At 42.8% G+C, this 19328-nt stretch overlaps 1 pseudogene; it reads left to right on the forward strand.

Annotated features, from left to right (window-relative positions):
- Window positions 1-308: 308 nt before the first annotated feature.
- LOC136462278 (uncharacterized) overlaps window positions 309-19328 on the forward strand; it is a 31918-nt pseudogene continuing 12898 nt past the window's right edge.

The raw sequence follows: 19328 nt of genomic DNA on the forward strand, positions 1-19328 counted from the left end.
GCTAAAAATGTTCAAGTCAGGGCACGTTTATAGGAGCAAATGCTAAGTGAACAATGGTAAGAATAAAATTTAGGGGAAGAAAATGACATAGTTGTTCCAAGCATTTGGTGGGAATGTTGTCATTGTTATCCTTCAGTTAGTAGGCGTCCAGTCAGATCAACTCAACCTTCAGTCGTCCAGATCCTTGTCCACTACGCCCCCTTTCTTGGTCACTGCTTCTTCGCCTTTTTCTTCCTTTGGCCTACCGGCCTATCATAGAAGGCGCTTGAGGAGCTCGCAGTCCTTGTAGAGGTGTTTGATGGGTAGGCATGGTTGGTGCATGGGCTCTCCATGAGCTCATTGAAGTGGCCCGGAAGGTCCTGTTGGGGCTGCTTGCTCGTGTGATCGTCCATGGCAACCAATGCAGAGTTGGCCAGTCGGCGGTGATCTTTTCTGTTCTTTTTCCCCTTCTACATGGAGGGGCCCTCATCCTGATCCTGGCGCTTGGCCTTGCCTTTGCCTTGGCCTCCGTTGGAGCACTACAGGAGCGGTGCTCACTGGATGCATCGTACAAAGGCCCATGGTCCTAGGCCATCCGAGCTAGGACTCCGGTCGCTGCTGTGAGCGTCTTGGTTTGGCCTGAGCCACTTGTGTATAGGCGATCGGTGCAGAGCGGTCGTTAAGTCAAGATGAGGCGGAGATGTGGCTTCTACACTCAACGGCTGTAGCGCTGAGCAGGTGGAGTGGTTCATTTGGTGCGTCCCCACTCCTTCGATGGGGAGAGAGGCCACGAGTCAGTGTCGCGATGCGGAGCTCTCTGCCTATTAAACGATGGCAGTCTCCACTAGTGTCTAGAGGTCCCGGTGGATCACCTGTTCCTGGGGGTCATTTGGCTTGGGAAGGCCACGTAGAAGCATTGCCGCAGCGGCGATGTTCTGATTGGCCTGAGCGAACTATGGGGGATCGTTCCCCCTATCCATGGTGTTGTGCTAGACCCAATGGGCGTGACCTTGGGTGCCGCCTAGTGGTTTATGCGCATGGGGCACAGTGTGGTGCGCCGAGCGTGCTAGCGCAGTTTGCGGCTGGTTCAGTCGCTGTTGTCGTAGCTCTTCGCTGTGCTCCTATGTGAGTGCAGGGGTCTCCACATGAGGGTCCAGAGGGGTGTGAGTCTATGAGGACTCTGCTTCCATCGATGGCTATCTCGGAGCATCCGCCATAGCATACTCCTGGGACAGACGGTGGTGAGGTGCCACGTCGCCGATGCTAGAGCCATCACTCTCAACATTATCATCCATGAGGTCGAGGAAATAGGTGGGAGCATAGCTTGCCATCCCCACGAATTCAGACATGAGAGCGAGAGGAGCTGGCATCCTTCGGAGCCCCTAGGCATACACATCCATGGGGGACGCGAGGCTGTAGGGGAACCGGTCGCATGGCGGTCGCGGCGGAGACAACGGGGTCCCTCTGGATAATCGGCGAAAGATAGAAAATAACAAGTAAATAACAGTTTGTATGTTACTTATAGTGGGGTTTGAGCAGAGAGTTTGCTCCGAATGAAGCACAGATGCCTTGTCATTGAAGTCATCGTGTGTCCCAGAGCCAATGGAGGGCGCCCCTCTGATGGGTGCCAGAACAAGAGCCTCCTCGCAGAGGTGTAGTACGCCGAGCCAGTCAGCGACGAAGTCCAAGCTTTCAAAGAGGAAGGCCTAGGATGGCTCGAAGATGGGTGGAACCCACATCCCAACAGGTGGGAGTGCGGGAAACTCTAGTGAGCCAAAGCGAATCTATCGCCTGAGCCTGCCATGGTGATGGTGGCAAAAAAGTGGACCATCCGATAACCAAAAAGTGTTGAACATACAACGTCTTCCCCACGGACGGCGCCAACTGTCGGTGCAGAAAGTTACCATCGATGTTTGACCACCGATAGCCTAACACGGGGGTCCCTAGGGCAGTATGTTCGGGCTTCAGCGTATGCGGAACTCAACGGTTAACGCAAGAGATAGTCGATTTATCCTGGTTTGGACCCTCAATCGTTGATCGAGTAATAGCCCTACGTCTTGTCGGCGTTAGCCTTTGCGTTGGATTGATTGTAAAGTGTTGTATTGTACAATTGTTCTCTGAACTCCCGATCCAAGGAGCCCTGCCCTTCTTTATATAGTCAGGAGGCCAGAGTCCTAGTCGGTTTACGATGAGAGTTCCTAGTAGGATTACAAAATAATACTACTACTAAGATTACAGGGGAAGAATCCTAGTTAGGCTAGTTCTTCTCCCTTCCTTGCGGGGTATCCCATGGGTCCCGCACCAACAAGCCCCCGAGCACTTCATGGTTGAGTTCTGGAAGCCTCGTCTTGTTCCTTCAAGTCTTGTCAAGTAGGAACAAACGTCGTCCAAGTGCTTTCTTGAGCGAAACCATGCAGCGCTTCGTGAGATCTTTGCATGGTGTGTACCTTTTTGAAGAAAAAAGTACCCCCATTTGGATGTAGCCCCTGAGCCTCTTGCTTTTTGGCACAAGGAGCTTGAGGGTCTTTTCTTGAAATCTCCCTAATTCTTCGTCGAAAGGCTCCCGAGCATATACCTGGTTTCTTTGTTGAAAAGAGCTCGGATTTAGCTATGTCCAGGTTCTTTTTGTCGAAAAGAGCTCAGATATAGCTATGTCCGGGTTCTTTTTATCTTGTGGCCTTGAAGTTGTCTGTCTTGAAGAAGTCTTCTGAGTGACGTGTGCTTTTTTGAAGAAAAAAGTACACTCACTGAGTGTAGCCCCCGAGCCTCTTGCTATTTGGAACAAAAAGTTGGACGGTCTTGAATCTGAGTTGTTTGAAAGAACTATATTCCTTTCCTTTTGTAGCCCCCAAGCATATATCCAGGTTGTTTTGCTCAGGAAGAACTCGGATGCTGGGTCTTGGCGTATTCTCTGGTAGTCTGCTATTGTCAGATGTAGTTGTATGGTGGTGGTTGAGTGTAAATGCCTTTTGTTCATGGGTTGTACTGTGTTGGTATATTCTCTCGAATATGCTTGTTGTTGAGTACTGTTCCTTCACGCCTGAGTCCTCTTTCATTGAATTCTGTCTTTTCACTGTGTCCTTTGTTAGGCTTGTTTTGTTGGTGCTCCTGGTCCATGTGCACCGCTCCTTTGGTCTATAAATACCCTCCTGGAGTGTTGTTTTGATTCGTTGAGCATTTTGTTGCTTGTTCTGAAGTCTCCATAGTCATGAATATGGTAGTTTGTGAGGTAGAGCAGCCCTTGGGCACATTTTGTAGTTCTCATATGTCTTGTCATAGCTGGAGGAAGTCTTGTGATAGGGATTAGAGGTAGACTAATCCCATAGCAGCAACGTACCAGGATGTACGTGGCAGTAGTTGGAGGAAGTCTTATGATATGGGCTTCATTCCTTCATCTGACAGTTCTTGGTTGATCCTCGCCGCTTGTCTTGAGATTGTCCGGTGCAGATCAACACCATATCCAGCATCACATCGGACTTGGGTAGACAGATGCCTACCGGCCTTCTCTGCTCCATGTTGTCCTGCCGTTCTGCTGATTTCTGCCTTGGGTGCACTGCGTCCATCCTTTGAAGAAAATAATGTAGCCGAGTGCGGTTTGTTCTACCGAGTAGCGATTTGGAACACGTAGTTGTTCCAGAGCCTAGTTGTTTCTGGGTTCCTTTTTGCTACTTGCCTGTCGTAGTTCTGAGTTCGTTGGGTCTTGTAAGATGTGTAATCTTGTATCTTTTGAAGTCATTTGTAATAGAGAGAATCTTGTCTTCTAAGTTGTCATTCTTTATTCTGCTGATGTCCTGGTTGTCTATGAGAATCCCGAGTTCTTTATGTTAGAACCGGGTTGTTATGTTCCTTGTGAGGTAACCTTCCATTGCTCCATGGCTGATGAGTTCTTTTTGCAGCCATATGGTAACTCTACTATTTTGCTAGATGGATAAGTCCGAAATCTATCCGTTGAACTATACCATTGTGTGGATTTGTGCCTTCCGTCATTTTAGCTGTGTCAGTAAATGGACCGTTGTGTTCTCACACCGTGTTTTAACGGGCCTGGTGGGCCGCGTTTTTACCGGTGTTACTTCCTTCACCCTAAGTCTGGGTTGGGTAGTGAGTCTGGGTTGAATTATGTAATCCATCCTGGTTACTCTTTAGATTTTGATCAGATGGTCTTAATTAGATTAATCTTGCTTCCTACAGTATGGCTTACACCAAGGTAACGCCCTGTAAGTCCGTTGGACCTAAAGGAGTTCCTCGTCACCAGCTTGCCCCTAGAAATGATGGTGCTAGCAGTAGCAGCTCTAGGCCTGATCCCCAGGTAGAGATATAGAGGCTTTCAATAGAGTTAGCACATGCTACTAGGGATAGAGCCTTGGATACTATCCGGCTGGGCAAGTTAAAGGAGCAATTGAAGTGTCGCACGACCGCTCATCAGAACTATGAGCGTATGTTAGTTCGTATGGTGGAAGGGAGAAATGAGGCTTGGCATAGGGAAGATGTAGCTAGAGCTAGAGCGCATGAACTAGAATTTTATGTAGAAGATTTAGAAGAACATAATACTACTTTGCATGAAGAAGTCCATAGACTGAGCAACCTCCTGGATCCAAATCATGAACCTCAAGCTGATGCAATGGACCCTGGTGTCATCATTGCTGATGATGATGAACTTGAAGAGGAAGAAGAAGAAGATCCAGAAGAATTAGCGATGGTTGATGAAAGTGATAATGAAGGCGGAAATGTTTTCGGAATAGATACCGATCATGAGGTTTGATGTGGTCGAGAAGAAGAGTAGAGTTGTAAAATAGGAGATCTAGTTAAGTTAAGTAGTCTTGTTTAGGTGCGGGCTTGTGCTTAAATAAGTAAACCCAATGTAATGTGTTTGCAGTGAGCTCTTTTATATCTCAATAAAAGCTTGTGAGTAAAGTTTGGTTTGTTATGAACAGATGCCTCGTACTCGTGCTTTGGATATTCCTGGTTCTTCGCATGAAGAGGGTGGTGTTCCTGATCCATCACCAGTTCCGCCAACTTTAGCTGATGCTATAGTAGCACTGGTCCATGTGACCGTAGAAAATGCTTAATTGCTTTGAGAGATCGCTCAGAGTAACCAGAATATGGTGCATAATCAGAATATGGTGCAAGGAAATAGTGGCCGCAATCATAACAGGCAGGAGGCTACGTATGTTGATTTTATAGATACAAGACCCCTAGTGTTCACTAAGGCAGATGAACCACTAGAGGCTGATGATTGGCTTTAGACCATGGAGCAGAAATTTGATCTTATTCCATGCACAGAAATGCAGAAACCTGTGTTTGCTGCTCAGCAACTTAGAGGTGCAGTGGGTGCCTGGTGGGCAAATCTAGTGGCTATGCAACCAGCTGGCATTCTAATAACTTGGGCTGAGTTCCGTACTGCCTTCAGAGCTCATTATATTCCAGAAGGGGTGATGGCCATGAAGCTAGATGAGTTCCTTGCTTTGAAGCAAGGGGATCAAACGGTTATGCAATATGTGGGTAGATTCAATCACCTATCACAGTATGCATCTGAACATGTCAATACAGATGCCAAGAAAAAGAAATGGTTCATGAGAGGACTGAATACCAAATTATAGACAATGATGACTGCATGTGCCAATGTTACTTATCATGAGGCAGTGAACATTGCAATTGCTTCTGAGGAAAAGTATCGGCAGCATAAGGAGATCAAGAAAAAGAAGAGTGTGCCGTTTGGATCTTTTGGTGGAAATCAAAAGAGGCAAAAGATAATCTATCATCCAATCAACCATTATCATCCTCCTTATCGTCCACCACAGTTCCAAGCTGGGCAATAGTCAAATGTCTGTCCTGCTATAACCTACCCGAATTCACAACAGACCAATGCTCCTGGTGGCAATGCTCCAACATCCCAGGGTCACAATTATCCGTGTTACAATTATGGAAGGAACGGTCACTTCTCCAGGAAATGTTCGTATCCCAAACAGGCTAATCAAAATTATCAGAAGGCCCCTGCCAATCAACAACAAGGTCAAGCACAGAACAAGAACCACAATCAGAATGCTCAGAAGGGCAAAGATGAAAGGAAGATAGGACGGGTGTTCTATATTCAAGCTGGAGAAATTCTAGAAGGGGAGCCAGTGATGATGGGTATGTTTCCTGTCACCAATCACCCTGCTGTTATGCTTTTTGATTCTGGTGTATCTCATTCATTCATCAATAGAACCTTTGTCGTAAAGCATGCAATTCCAATTGGGGAAACAAAGGAAAGTTTCTTTATACAGTCGCCCGAGGGATGTCTGTGTACTAAGGAAATGGTATACCAGGTACCTATAAACCTGGGTGGGCATATTTTTCCCACTACCATGATTATTCTCAAGGATCAAGATATAGATGTGATCTTGGGAATGAATTGGATGTTTCAGCATAAGGCTGTTATAGATGCTTTGCATAGGACATTAAGGGTGAGTTTGCCTAATAGTAGTTCTCAGCTTCTTATCCAACTTCCAACCTTAAGGAGATCAGTGGAAAGAGTTTGTGCAACTTTTGTCAAGGAGATTAGAGATATCCCGGTAGTTTGTGAATTCCCTGATGTTTTTCCTGAGGATTTACCCAGTCTACCACCAGATAGGGATGTTCAGTTTAACATAGAGTTAAAGCCTAGAACAGCTCCGATCTCTCGGAGAGCTTATAGGATGCCTCCCAAGGAATTAGTCGAGTTGAAGACTCAGTTGCAAGAGTTGATTGAGAAAGGATTTATTCAACCTAGTTCATCACCTTGGGGATGCCCTACAATCTTTGTGAAAAGAAAAGATGAGACTCTGAGGTTATGTGTTGACTATCGTCCGTTGAATGAAGTGACCATTAAGAACAAGTATCCCTTACCTCGGATAGACTTGCTTTTTGATCAACTGGCTGGAGCCAAAGTTTTCTCTAAGATTGATTTAAGGTTAGGCTATCACCAAATCAAGATTAAACCTGATGATATTCCCAAAATGGCATTTACCATGAGATATGGATTATATGAATACTTGGTAATGTCTTTTGGTTTGACAAATGCCCCAGCTCATTTTATGTATCTGATGAATTCAGTATTCATGCCTAAGCTAGACAAGTTTATGGTAGTGTTTATTGACGATATCCTAGTTTATTCCAAGAACAAGAAGGACCACGCGGAACATCTCAGAATTGTCCTGACCCGCTTAAGAGAACATCAACTATATGCCAAATTTAGTAAGTGTGACTTCTGGCTTAAGGAAGTATAGTTTCTTGGACATGTCTTATCAGCTGAAGGAATTGCTGTTGATCCGAGCAAAGTTAAGGACGTGCTTGATTGGAAACTGCCAACCACTGTTCATCAAGTTCAGAGTTTTCTAGGAATGGCGGGGTATTATCGTCATTTTATTCTAGATTTCTCTAGAGTATCCAAGTCCATCATTGGGTTGTTGAAGAACCAAGCCAAGTTTGTCTAGTCATCTGAATGTGAAGAAGCTTTCTAGAATTTGAAGAGATTGTTAACCACTACACCAGTATTAGCCCAACCTGATATCGAGAAGTCATTTGATGTTTATTGTGATGCTTCGGGTATTGGCATTGGATGTGTATTGATGCAAGAAGGCCGAGTCTTGCCTATGCTTCCAGGCAACTCAAGCAACATGAAGAGCACTATTCCACTCATGATCTAGAGTTAGCAGGAGTTGTCCATGCTCTAAAGATTTGGCGGCATTACCTGCTTGGTAATACGTGCCATATTTATATAGACCACAAGAGCTTAAAGTATATCTTTACTCAATCGGATTTGAACATGTGACAGAGAAGGTGGTTAGAATTGATTAAGGATTATGACTTAGAAGTACATTACCATCCTGGTAAAGCAAATGTAGTTGCAGATGCCCTCAGTCAAAAGAGCCATTGCAATTGTCTGACAGTAAGAACAATGGTTTGACTTTATGCCAAGAGATGGAAAAGTTGAGTATAGAGGTAATTCAACAAGGTAGTTTGGCCAATATAACTGTTGAAGTCATTATTCAAGATTAGATTATTGCTGCTCAGAAAGAAAACAAGGGTATAGCCCATATCAAAGAAAGAATCAAGAATGGGAAAGCAGAATGCTTCAAAGTAGATGATGAAGGTATGTTATGGTTCAACAATCGCTTAGTGGTACCAAAGGTTCCGGAGTTGCGACAGTCAATTCTTGAAGAAGCCCATGCTACTAGGTTATCAATTCATCCGGGAAGTAATGAGATGTACCATGACTTGAAACAAAGGTTTTGGTGGACCAAAATGAAGATAGAAATTGCCCGGTATGTAGCCAAGTATGATACTTGTCAAAAGGTGAAAGCTATACATTTGAGGTCTGCTGGAGAGTTACAGCCATTACCTATTCTAGCTTGGAAGTGGGAGGATATTAGTATGGACTTTATTGTTGGTCTACCCAAGACATCAAAAGGTTTTGACTCAATATGGGTCATTGTAGATCGACTAACTAAGTTAGCACATTTTCTTCTAGTCAAGAGTATATATCCTACTATCCAGTATGCCAAGATGTATCTAGCAAGAATCATGAGTCTACATGGAGTACCAAAGACCATTGTGTCAGATAGGGGTACACAGTTTGTCTCCAGCTTTTGGAAACACTTGCATGCTTCGTTAGGTACCAAACTCCTGTATAGTACAACTTATCATCCCTAGACTGATGGTTAGACTGAAAGGGTCAATCAAGTACTTGAAGATATGTTAAGGTGTTGTGTCCTTAACTATTCCAAGAAGTGGGATGAATGTTTGCCTTTGGCTGAGTTTTTTTACAATAATAGTTATCAAGAGAGTATTAGAATGGCTCCATTTGAAGCACTCTATGGTGGTAGATGCAGAACATCACTGAGTTGGTCTGAGCCCGGAGAAAGAAGATTCTTTGGAGTTGACCTTGTGAAAGAAACAGAAGACAAGGTTAAACAAATACAAAGTAATTTGAAGATAGCTCGATCCTGAAAAAAGAGTTATGCAGATAAACGACATAGACCATTGGTGTTTAACAAGGGAGATTTTGTATATCTAAAGGTATCACCGATGAAGGGGGTTACTCATTTTGGTGTTAAAGGCAAGTTGGCACCTCTATATATTGGGCCATTTCAAATTTTAGAGAGGTATGGAAAAGTGGCATATCGCTTGAAGCTACCCGAACATCTTTCAGCTGTACATTATGTGTTCCATGTTTCTCAATTAAAGAAGTGTCTCTGAGTGCCTGAGCAGAATGTTGAGGTTGAAGGAGTGGAACTTGAACCTAATTTGACCTATTCCGAATATCCTATTCGAGTCCTAGATCAGAAAGATCGCGTCACACGAAGGAGGACAATCAAGTTCTACAAGATACAATGGAATCAACATTCCAAAGAAGAAGCTACTTGGGAATCCGAAGATTACTTGCTAGAAAAGTTTCTAGAGTTTCTTGCGTCAATATAGAGTAATGTTAGTTGAGCTCGGTTGTTACAACATGTGTTTTGTAAAGGAACCTCAGCTGTTATATGGATAGATTTTGTATGTGTTCTCGTGACACATTTCCTTTTCCATTACTTACCCTATGGCTTTGAATCTCGGGATGAGATTTCTTTTAGGGGGAAGGATTGTAACACCTCGGGTGTTTAAATACTAAAACCTACCATGTCATCATATGCATTGCAAAGCATTTGGCATTTAGTGAAAATTTTGATATACATACAATAAAACAAGTTTACCTTTATGTGGTATGTGTTGAATTGTATTGTTTGAATCAAGTTTGAAATTTGGCTTGAATTTGAATTTTCAAGAAAAAACCTGATTTTCAGTATTTAAATCCTACCCTAAAAACTTATTTCAAAATCTAAGCATATTTTGGAGTTGGGCCTAAAAGCAAAAGTGTAGAGCTTGGCAAGTTATACAAAGTTTGTTTTTGGAGTTTTCAAAGTTGTTATGAAAAATTTGAAGTAATTTGAAAAGGAAAAATTCGTTAAATGTCCCCTATTTGAATTCAAAAGTTCATTTCAAAATGTAGACCGAATTAGGGGATGGTTATAAAAGCAAAGTTGTAGAACTTTGGATTTTGAGCAACTTTTATTTTTGGAGATTTTTGAGTTGTTATACCAATTTGGAAGTAATTTGGATTTTAAAACGGATGACAATTCTGTAAATATGGTGAACAGTATCACGACCACCGCCCCACCGCCGGCGACCTTCTGCTCGGTTCCAAACGTGCCTGTGGCCGCCCTTGGCTTCGCGCTGGTGCGGAGAAGGCCACTGCGTGTCGCCTCCTTGCTCTCTCGGCTGCTCTATAAAGCTCAGACGCTGTCGTTGACCTTCCTTTCGCTGCTCTGTTTTTCCCGTCGCCCTTGCTCATCTCCGATGAGCCCTCGCCGTCGAACCAGTGCCTGTACCATCGCAGCAAAGCGCTCAATAGCTTCACCTACATCTTGTGCGCCTAGCCATCCAACTGCGGTCGCCTGATTTCACCGGGAATCCACGGTGTGAACCCTTCTTCCTCGCGGCCGGTAACTTCTTCGTCATGGCTACGCCGTCGTGGCCAGCGCCCTCCGGTGAGCCGTTGCCCTTGCTTTGTGTACCTATAGCTCTGTCTTGAGGCCGTGGTGTTTACTCCCTTGTTGCTTGGTCATTTTGCCCACTGCAGTCGCTGAAACACCGCCACTGACGAGCTTTGCTTCGCCGTGATCACCGTGGACGTCGACCCGCGTCACCGTTGCTTCTCCGGTCTCGCTCTTTGCTTCAACACGTTCGGGGTGAGCTACTGATGCTTCCTGGACCCTTTGTTTGACTGCTACTAGTCTCCTATTGCTGGCATAGTGCTGCCATGCTATCGCATCCGCCATGGCCGGCGTCAGCCTTGAATCATGTTGTAATCGCTTAAGCTAGTGCCTTCAATCGATGCGCCTAGTCATGGTGATTGTGTTGGTGTCTTCGCTGTCACTGTTGGTCTCACCGTCGGCAAGGAAGCGTCGGTCAGCGCCATCGCCATCGTGGTCAAAGCTAGAGGTTGAAGATGACAAGTGGGACCCGATGTTAGTGACTCAGCAGTTTGAAAATGATTTTTCCTTTTTCAGAATTGAGTGAATAGTGTCTGTTTTTGTTATTTTTGTGTAGATTTATTTAGAGCTCCAAAAATTATGAAAATTTTTGTGTGACCTCTCTGTGATGAATATTATTTAGTAAAATTATGAAATATTGATTTATAATACTTTTAAATGTGATAAAAATTGCTCAATTAATTAATAAATGGGTTTCCATGATTTTTCTAGGCTTAATTAGTTATCCAAAAATTATGAAAATTGTTTTGCCACTTAGTTATCATGTGATGAACCTTTACAAAAATTTTGAGCTCAATTAGAATAAGTTGATTTATTTCATAATTTTGAAATTAAATAATTAATTCATAAAAGCAAATAGTAACCTTTAATGATTTAGGTTTTGTTTGAAATTTTGGAATTGAGTGATGACCTTGGGTCATTAGTTGATAATGATCCTTGGCAATTGATGTATGTGTTACAAAAAAGATCTAGTTCGTTTGACTTGCAACTGTACCGCGAAGGAAAGTTGTATTCGATTTGTTAATTTTACATCCATCATCAAGCATCATGTTTCATATTCCGCATCATGTTAAACATGGCATTGTTACTACGTGTAGCAAACGAAGGTGAGCACGTGGTAGTTAATCAAGTTGTGGAGGAGGTTAATCCGTTTGTTGAGGTCGGATCAGATAATTGTGGAACGTCGTAGGAACCTAACCTTTCCGTCAACGAAGGCAAGCCCTGGATGCATTTAACCCTACCATGTGTTTTACAAATTTTATCGCTTTTGCTTTTCTATACTGCATTAAGTGATTAGGAGTCAAGTGGAAACCTAATTGGTGCATCACCAACCTTGTTTTTCCATATCTACCTTGATTACCTGTTTTATTCGTAAATGTCTAGTTATGCTTAGTCATGCTTAGTTGGGTGATTACCTGTCACCTGAGAATTTTAAATGGATCTTTGGTTACTTATGTTATCATGAGATATGAGCATGGAAGTAATAAATCTAGACTGGGCAGACTCGGTGTGTGAGAGCCATAAGACATGGAGGTCTTGTGAGCGGCTTCTTTCCGCCTATGTCGATTAAGGTCTGTCCATTGTTGAATTGCATGAGGTGAGACTTTGTAGTAGTAACCACATACTTCGGTAAGCCTTAACTCGGCTATTCTATTATGAGAATGGCTATTCGCGCACTGGGAGTGGAGAGATGGCAGGAATAGCGTGTACCCACGTGGCAATGGGCCGGATTGGTGAAGTACTATATTCTCGGGTGGCGCGGACTCGTTCTTGTTTTAGAAGATCCGAGGGTAGGTTGATATATGTAAGTCGGGGACCTGCATATGCCATGTGGTCTAGAATCCCCAGCTGGGTTAATAATCGGTTCGAATCGTCATTGCTCCTCGGTTATGGAGACTCAACTCACTGTTCATCATCGTAGTTAATAACTAGAACTTGAGTAAGGTTTGAAACAACTGGTTTGTAAACTAAGTTACCGTAAGACTTCCGCTATTTTACTCTGATGTATATATTTGAATAAATGTTGTAATACTGCAATGACTCTGTAATGTGACCCTACTCAAAAATCATGGATGATTCGGGGTTCCCCGAGGACACCCGACAGACTTCTTAAGTTACCAGGAACATATGCATAGTTGTCAAAGATCGTTAGACAGTGACAAGTGCATGTGGGTCCTATAACTTAGGAGGTTCTGCCACACCTTCTCCAAGTCAATAAAAATCATGTGTAGGTCCTTCTTCTTCTCTCTATACTGCTCCATAACTTGTCTTATTAAGAAAATTGCTTCCATGGTTGACCTACCGGGCATGAAACCAAATTGGTTCATAGAGACCCACGTTATTTCTCTCAAGCGATGCTCGATAACTCTCTCCCATAGCTTCATAGTATGGCTCATAAACTTAATTCCCCGATAATTAGTACAACTTTGAATATCCCCTTTATTCTTGTAGATTGGTACCAATATACTTCTCCACTCGTCAGGCATCTTTTTCGATCGAAAAATATGGTTGAACAGCTTGGTTAGCCATACTATAGCTATGTCCCCGAGGCATCTCCACACCTCGATTGGGATACCATCCGGTCCCATCGCCTTACCTCCTTTCATCCTTTTCAATGCCTCTCTGACCTCAGATTCTTGGATTCTCCACACAAAGCGCCTATTGGTGTCATCAAAAGAGTCATCCAACTGAAAGGTTGTGTCCGTATTCTCACGATTGAACAATTTGTCAAAATACTCTTGCCATCGATGTCGGATCTTATCCTCCTTCACCAAGAGATGCTCCATTTCATCCTTAATGCACTTAACTTGGTTGAAGTCCCTTGTCTTTCTCTCACGAACCCTAGCCATCCTATAAATGTCCTTCTCTCCTTCCTTCATACCCAAATGTAGGTAAAGATCCTTGTATGCTCTACTCTTTGCCACACTTATAGCTTGCTTTGTAGTCTTCTTTGCCACCTTGTACTTCTCTATGTTGTCCACACTCCTGTCATGGTACAAGCGTCTATAGCATTCTTTCTTCTCCTTAATAGCCCTTTGGACTTCCTTGTTCCACCACCAAGTATCTTTAGCCTCGCCTCCACTTCCTTTGGTTACTCCACACACCTCTGAGGCCACCTTCCGGATGTTGGTTGCCATCTTCTCCCACATGTTGTTTATGTTCTCTTCTTCCTTCCAAGAGCCCTCTTTGATAACCCTTTCCCTGAATACCTCTGACGTCTCCCCTTTCAGTTTCCACCACTTTGCTCTTTCAATCTTAGCTTGCTTATCCCTATGGGCACGCACCTAAAAACAAAAGTCTGCCACCAAAAGCTTATGTTGAGAAACAACACACTCCCCTAGTACCACCTTGCAACCCAAGCATGCTTGTTTGTCCTTTCTTCTTGCGAGGACAAAGTCAATCTGGCTATAGTGTTGTCCGCTACTGAAGGTCACTAGATGAGATTCTCTCTTTCTAAAGAAAGTGTTGGCTATCATCAGGTCAAAAGCTACCGCAAAGTCCAAAACTTCCTCCCCCTCCTGATTCCTACTACCATACCCAAAACCTCCATGAACTGCCTCAAAACCTGCGCTTGTAGTACCTACATGCCCATTAAGATCTCCTCCTATAAAAAGCTTCTCACTACTAGGTACAGCTCTAATCAGGCCATCTAAGTCTTCCTAGAACTATCTCTTAGCACTATCGTCAAGGCCTACTTGGGGGCATACACACTAATTACGTTCAAGACCATATCACCAATGACAAGCTTGACTAAGATAATCCTATCTCCTTGCCTTCTTACTCCCGCCACACTATTCTTGAGGCTCTTATCAATCAAAACTCCTACTCCATTTCTATTCATGACTGTCCCTGTGTACCAAAGCTTGAAACCTGTATTGTCCACCTCCTTCGCCTTCTGATCCTTCCATTTAGTCTCTTGAACACATAATATATTTACACGCATCCTAGTCATGGTATCAACTAATTCTCTTAACTTACCTGTAAGCGACCCTACATTCTAACTACCTAAACGGATCCTAGTTGGTTCGACTAGCTTCCTTAGCCTTCACACCCGTCGACTCAGATGTGAAGACCCTTGCTCATTTTTCACTATACCCAGGCGCCGATGTAGCGCGCCACTAAGGATGCGACAACCCGATCCTTGCTCACTTGACACCATGCCTAGATCGTGACACGACGCGTCACAGGGGTGATGACCTGGCTCTTGCTCATTTAACACCATACCCGGGTTCCGATATGGCGCGTCGCTAAGAGGGTTCGCCCCCAACGGTTTTATTTTGGGTTTCATCTTCATTAGAATGGCTAGATTTAACGTTGGCTCACCACGCCTATCACAACCCTCCTCCTTTACCAGGGCTTAGGACCTGCTATGTTGAGACAACATAGTTGTTAAAATTTATTACACTATACTTGTTATTGTGATATGATGTAGTACTTGCTATTGTGATAAAATTTATACACTATATATTGCTATTCACAGCATTTTTGGAGGCGAGCAAGGTGCTGAAGAAGGCGTAGTCCACAGGGAAGAAGGTGGAGCTATGGCCATGCTTAGTCAATCCTTTGACTTTGCAACATCCATGTTTCTTTTGTTATTTTACTTGGCCTTATAGGTATTTTTTCAGTGTTATAACTAATTCCAATTGGACTGACTAAACTGCAACTAGAGATGTCAAACTAAGCATTATTTCGTGTTATTCCTCAGGACCCTCTTTTACAATAGATTTTATTTATATGTAGCAGCTAATGCTTGTTGGGGATGTGGGATAAATGACTACAACATATGCTCAAATCTTGAATTAGACTTCTATAGGTGTTCGCCAAAGTATGAAGGTCAAATTCACTGATGCTCGTTGGGGACCATGGGATTAGGAATGCACTTTTCAAAATCTATAGCAACAATAGTTGTTTTGATATTTACCAGGTAACTCAAATCACAAACCATTCAAATTTACATATTATTGCTAAACTAGAGAATGCAATGATTTGGATCATATGAACTGCACTTGCTTGTAATCTGTTTTAAGCTTCATATTCAAATCAGTAAACTGAAGTTTTGCTTGAGAAAGATAATATTTAATTCGATGCTACTAGATAGAAAAAGATTTACATTCAAATTGGCACATAGAAAAACATAATAGTACAATTGAATCATGATCCATTACTAGTGTTACATCACGCTCAATGAATCAATTTTTGGTTCCATTTAGGTAGCTGGAATGTAGGGTCCCTTACGGGTATGTTAAGAGAGTTAGTGGACACAACGGTTAGGAGACGTGTAAATATCTTATTCGTCCAAGAGACTAAATGGAAGGGGTAGAAGGTGAAGGAGGTGGACAATACTGGCTTCAAGCTCTGGTACACAGGGACAACTTCAAATAAAAATGGAGTAGAAGTTTTGATTGATAAGAACCTCAAGGATGGTGTGGTGGAGGTGAGAAGGCAAGGGGATAGAATCATCTTAGTTAAACTTGTCATTAGTGATATGGTCTTAAACATAATTAGTGCGTATGCCCCTAAGTAGGCAATGACGAGAGTGATAAGCGACTTTTCTAGTAAGACTTAGATCGCTTGGTTAGAGCTATCCCTAGTAGTGAGAAGCTCTTTATAGGAGGTGATCTTAATGGCCATGTAGGTACATCAAGTGCAGGTTTCGAGGCGGTTCATGGGGGTTTCGGATATGGTAGTAGGAACCAAAAGGGAGAGGAAGTCTTAGACTTCGCCATAGCTTTTGATCTGATGATAGCTAACACTTTCTTTTGTAAGAGATGGTTCCATTTAGTGACCTTTAGTAGCGGCCAATACTCTAGTCAAATCAACTTTGTCCTTACAAGAAGGATGGATAAACAAACATGCGTGGACTATAAGGTGATACCTGAAGAATGTGTGGTCACTCAACACAAGCTGGTGGTGGCTGACTTCTGCTTTCTGGTGCAAGCCTGTGGGAACAAACAAGCTAGAGTTGCTAGAATGAAGTGGTGGAAATTAGAAGGGCAGGCATCAAAGGTCTTTAAGGAAAAGGTCATTGAAGAGGGCCCTTAGAAGGATGAAGGCGATGCAAACAACATCTGGGAGAAGATGGCAACATGCGTTCGAAAGGTTGCTTCAGATGTGCTTGGAGTGACCAAAGGGAGCAGATGTGTCTCAAAAGACACTTGGTAGTGGAATGAAGATGTGCAAAAGGCTATTAAGGAAAAGGAGTGCTATAAGCGCTTGTATCATGATAGGTGTGCAAACAACATAGAGAAGTACATGGTGGCAAAGAAGACTACAAAACGAGCGATGAGTGAGGCCAAGGGGTGAGCCAATGAGGACCTTTACCAATGTTTGAGTATGAAGAAATGAGATAATAACATTTATAGGATGGCTAGGGCTCGCAATAGGAAGACAAGGGACTTCAACCAAGTCAAGTGCATAAAGGATGAGAGGGAGTAGCTCTAGGTGAAGGAGGATGAGATCAGACATAGATGGCAAGAGTATTTTGATAAATTGTTCAATGGTGAGAACGAGAACACCATTGTTCTATTGGACAACTTGTTTGATGACACTAGCAGGCGCTTTGTGTGGAGGATTCAAGAATCAAAGATTAGAGAAGCCTTGAAAAGGATCAAAGGGGGCAAAGTAATGGGCTCTGATGATATCCCAATCAAGGTGTGGAGATGTCTTGGGGATATAGCTATAGTATGGCTAACCAAGATGTTCAACAATATCTTTTGATCGAACAAGATGCCTGAGGAGTGGAGAAGAAGCATATTGGTACCAATCTACAAGAACAAGGAAGATATCCAAAGTTATACTAATTATTGAGGAATTAAGTTGATGAGCCACACTATGAAGTTATGGGAGAGAGTCATCAGCAGCACCTATGAGGAACGATGCAAATATCAACAAACCAATTTGGTTTCATGCCCAGAAGGTCAACCATAGAAGCAATCTTCTTAATAAAACAAGTTATGGAGTGGTTTAGAGAGTAGAAGAAGGACCTCCACATGGTTTTCATTGATTAGAGAAGGCTTATGACAAGATACCAAGAAATATTATGTGGTGGGCTTTGGACAAACATAAAGTCCCATCAAAGTATGTGACCCTCATTAAGGACATGTACAGTAATATTGTGATTAGTGTTTGAACAAACGATGGTAACACAGATTACTTCCTGATTAAAATTGGACTTCATCAAGGGTCAGCTTTAAGTCCGTATCTCTTTGCCTTGGTAATGGATGAGGTTACCATGAACATACAAGGGGATATCCCTTGGTGTATGTTGTTCACTGATGATGTAGTGTTAGTGGACGAAAGCCAAGCAGGAGTAAATAGGAAACTAAAGTTATGACGGCAGACCCTTGAGTCTAAAGGTTTTAGATTGAGCAGAACTAAAACCGAATACATGAGATGCGACTTTGGTGGAGCTACATAGGAGGAGGGAGACGTGAGTTTAAAAGGTCAAGTAGTGCCTAAGAAGGATACCTTTTGGTATCTGGGATCGATGCTAAAGAGGGATGGAGATATTGATGCGGATGTTAGTCATAGAATCAAAGCAGGGTAGATCAAGTGGCGACAAGCTTCTGGCATTCTCTTTGACAAGAGGATACCATAAAAGCTAAAAGGCAAGTTTTATAGAACGGTGATTAGACCAGCTATGTTGTATGGAGCAAAATGTTGGCCTACAAAGATTCAACATGTTCAACAACTGAGTGTTGCAGAAATGCGTATGTTGCGATGGATTTGTGGTCACACAAGAATGGACCGAGTTCAGAATGATGATATACGTGATCGCCTAGAGGTATTACCAATTGAAGAAAAGCTTGTCCAACATCGTTTGAGGTGATTTGGCCATGTTCAAAGGAGACCTCCAGAGGCACCAGTGCACTGTGGAGTCCTAAGCCAAGCTAATAATATGAGGAGAGGTAGAGGAAGACCGAAATTGACATGGGAGAGGCAACAAAAAGAGATTTGAAAGCTTAGGATATACCTAGACATCCTTGTTTGAATAGGAGTGCTTGGAAAGCAGCTATTGAAGTGCCTGAACTGTGACTTAGGGCTCTTGGTGGGTTTTAACTCTAGCCTACCCCAACTTGCTTGGGACTGAAAGGCTATATTGTTGTTGTTGTTGTAGTAGTAGTAGTACAACATAATTCAAACTTAAATTATTATGAGATTATTTTGATCAAGTTGCATGATCCTAGTGGCTAAAAAATGCTAATTCTATTTTTTTGGCAGTCACTTATTGTAGAACGATGAGCAGTCACTCGTAGTTAGAGGCCGAGCCGCTGAATTTTAGTTTTGCATGGCTAGTAGGTGGTGTTGGCTGATCTTTGCCTTACATGTGAGCGTGGCTGAGTGTTAGAAGCTAAGAACTCAATTGAGAACTTGACACCGTGACATCATTAGAAACTAAGAACTCAACTGAGTCTAGTACTCCTGCTCCATCCTCCCATAGGTGGAGCTAGCTAGGTGGACATGTGGTCCATGGACCACACTAAAAATTAGTAAAGGTTAAATTAGAGTAGATGACCTCTCTAAAATCATAAAAATTGTATATGAATCACTCTATAATTTCGTTTTACATCTAAAATAGATCACCCTTGCTCTAGATCCTAGTTACGCCACTGCATCCTCCTCTCTAGAAATCAACGTGTGCTCTGTGCTTTGTGTTCTCCAGAAATAAATAATGTGTGCTCTCGTAAAGAAAAGAGTTAAAGATTTCGGATTGCTTTGTCTACTAGTGCTAGACTGCTAGATAATGCATTTGTTAAATGACTTTATTCATGTTAGGTGTGTGTCAGTGTGTATTATTGT

This window comes from Miscanthus floridulus, chromosome 7 (assembly GCF_019320115.1).
Source record: "Miscanthus floridulus cultivar M001 chromosome 7, ASM1932011v1, whole genome shotgun sequence".
Lineage (NCBI taxonomy): Eukaryota > Viridiplantae > Streptophyta > Magnoliopsida > Poales > Poaceae > Miscanthus > Miscanthus floridulus.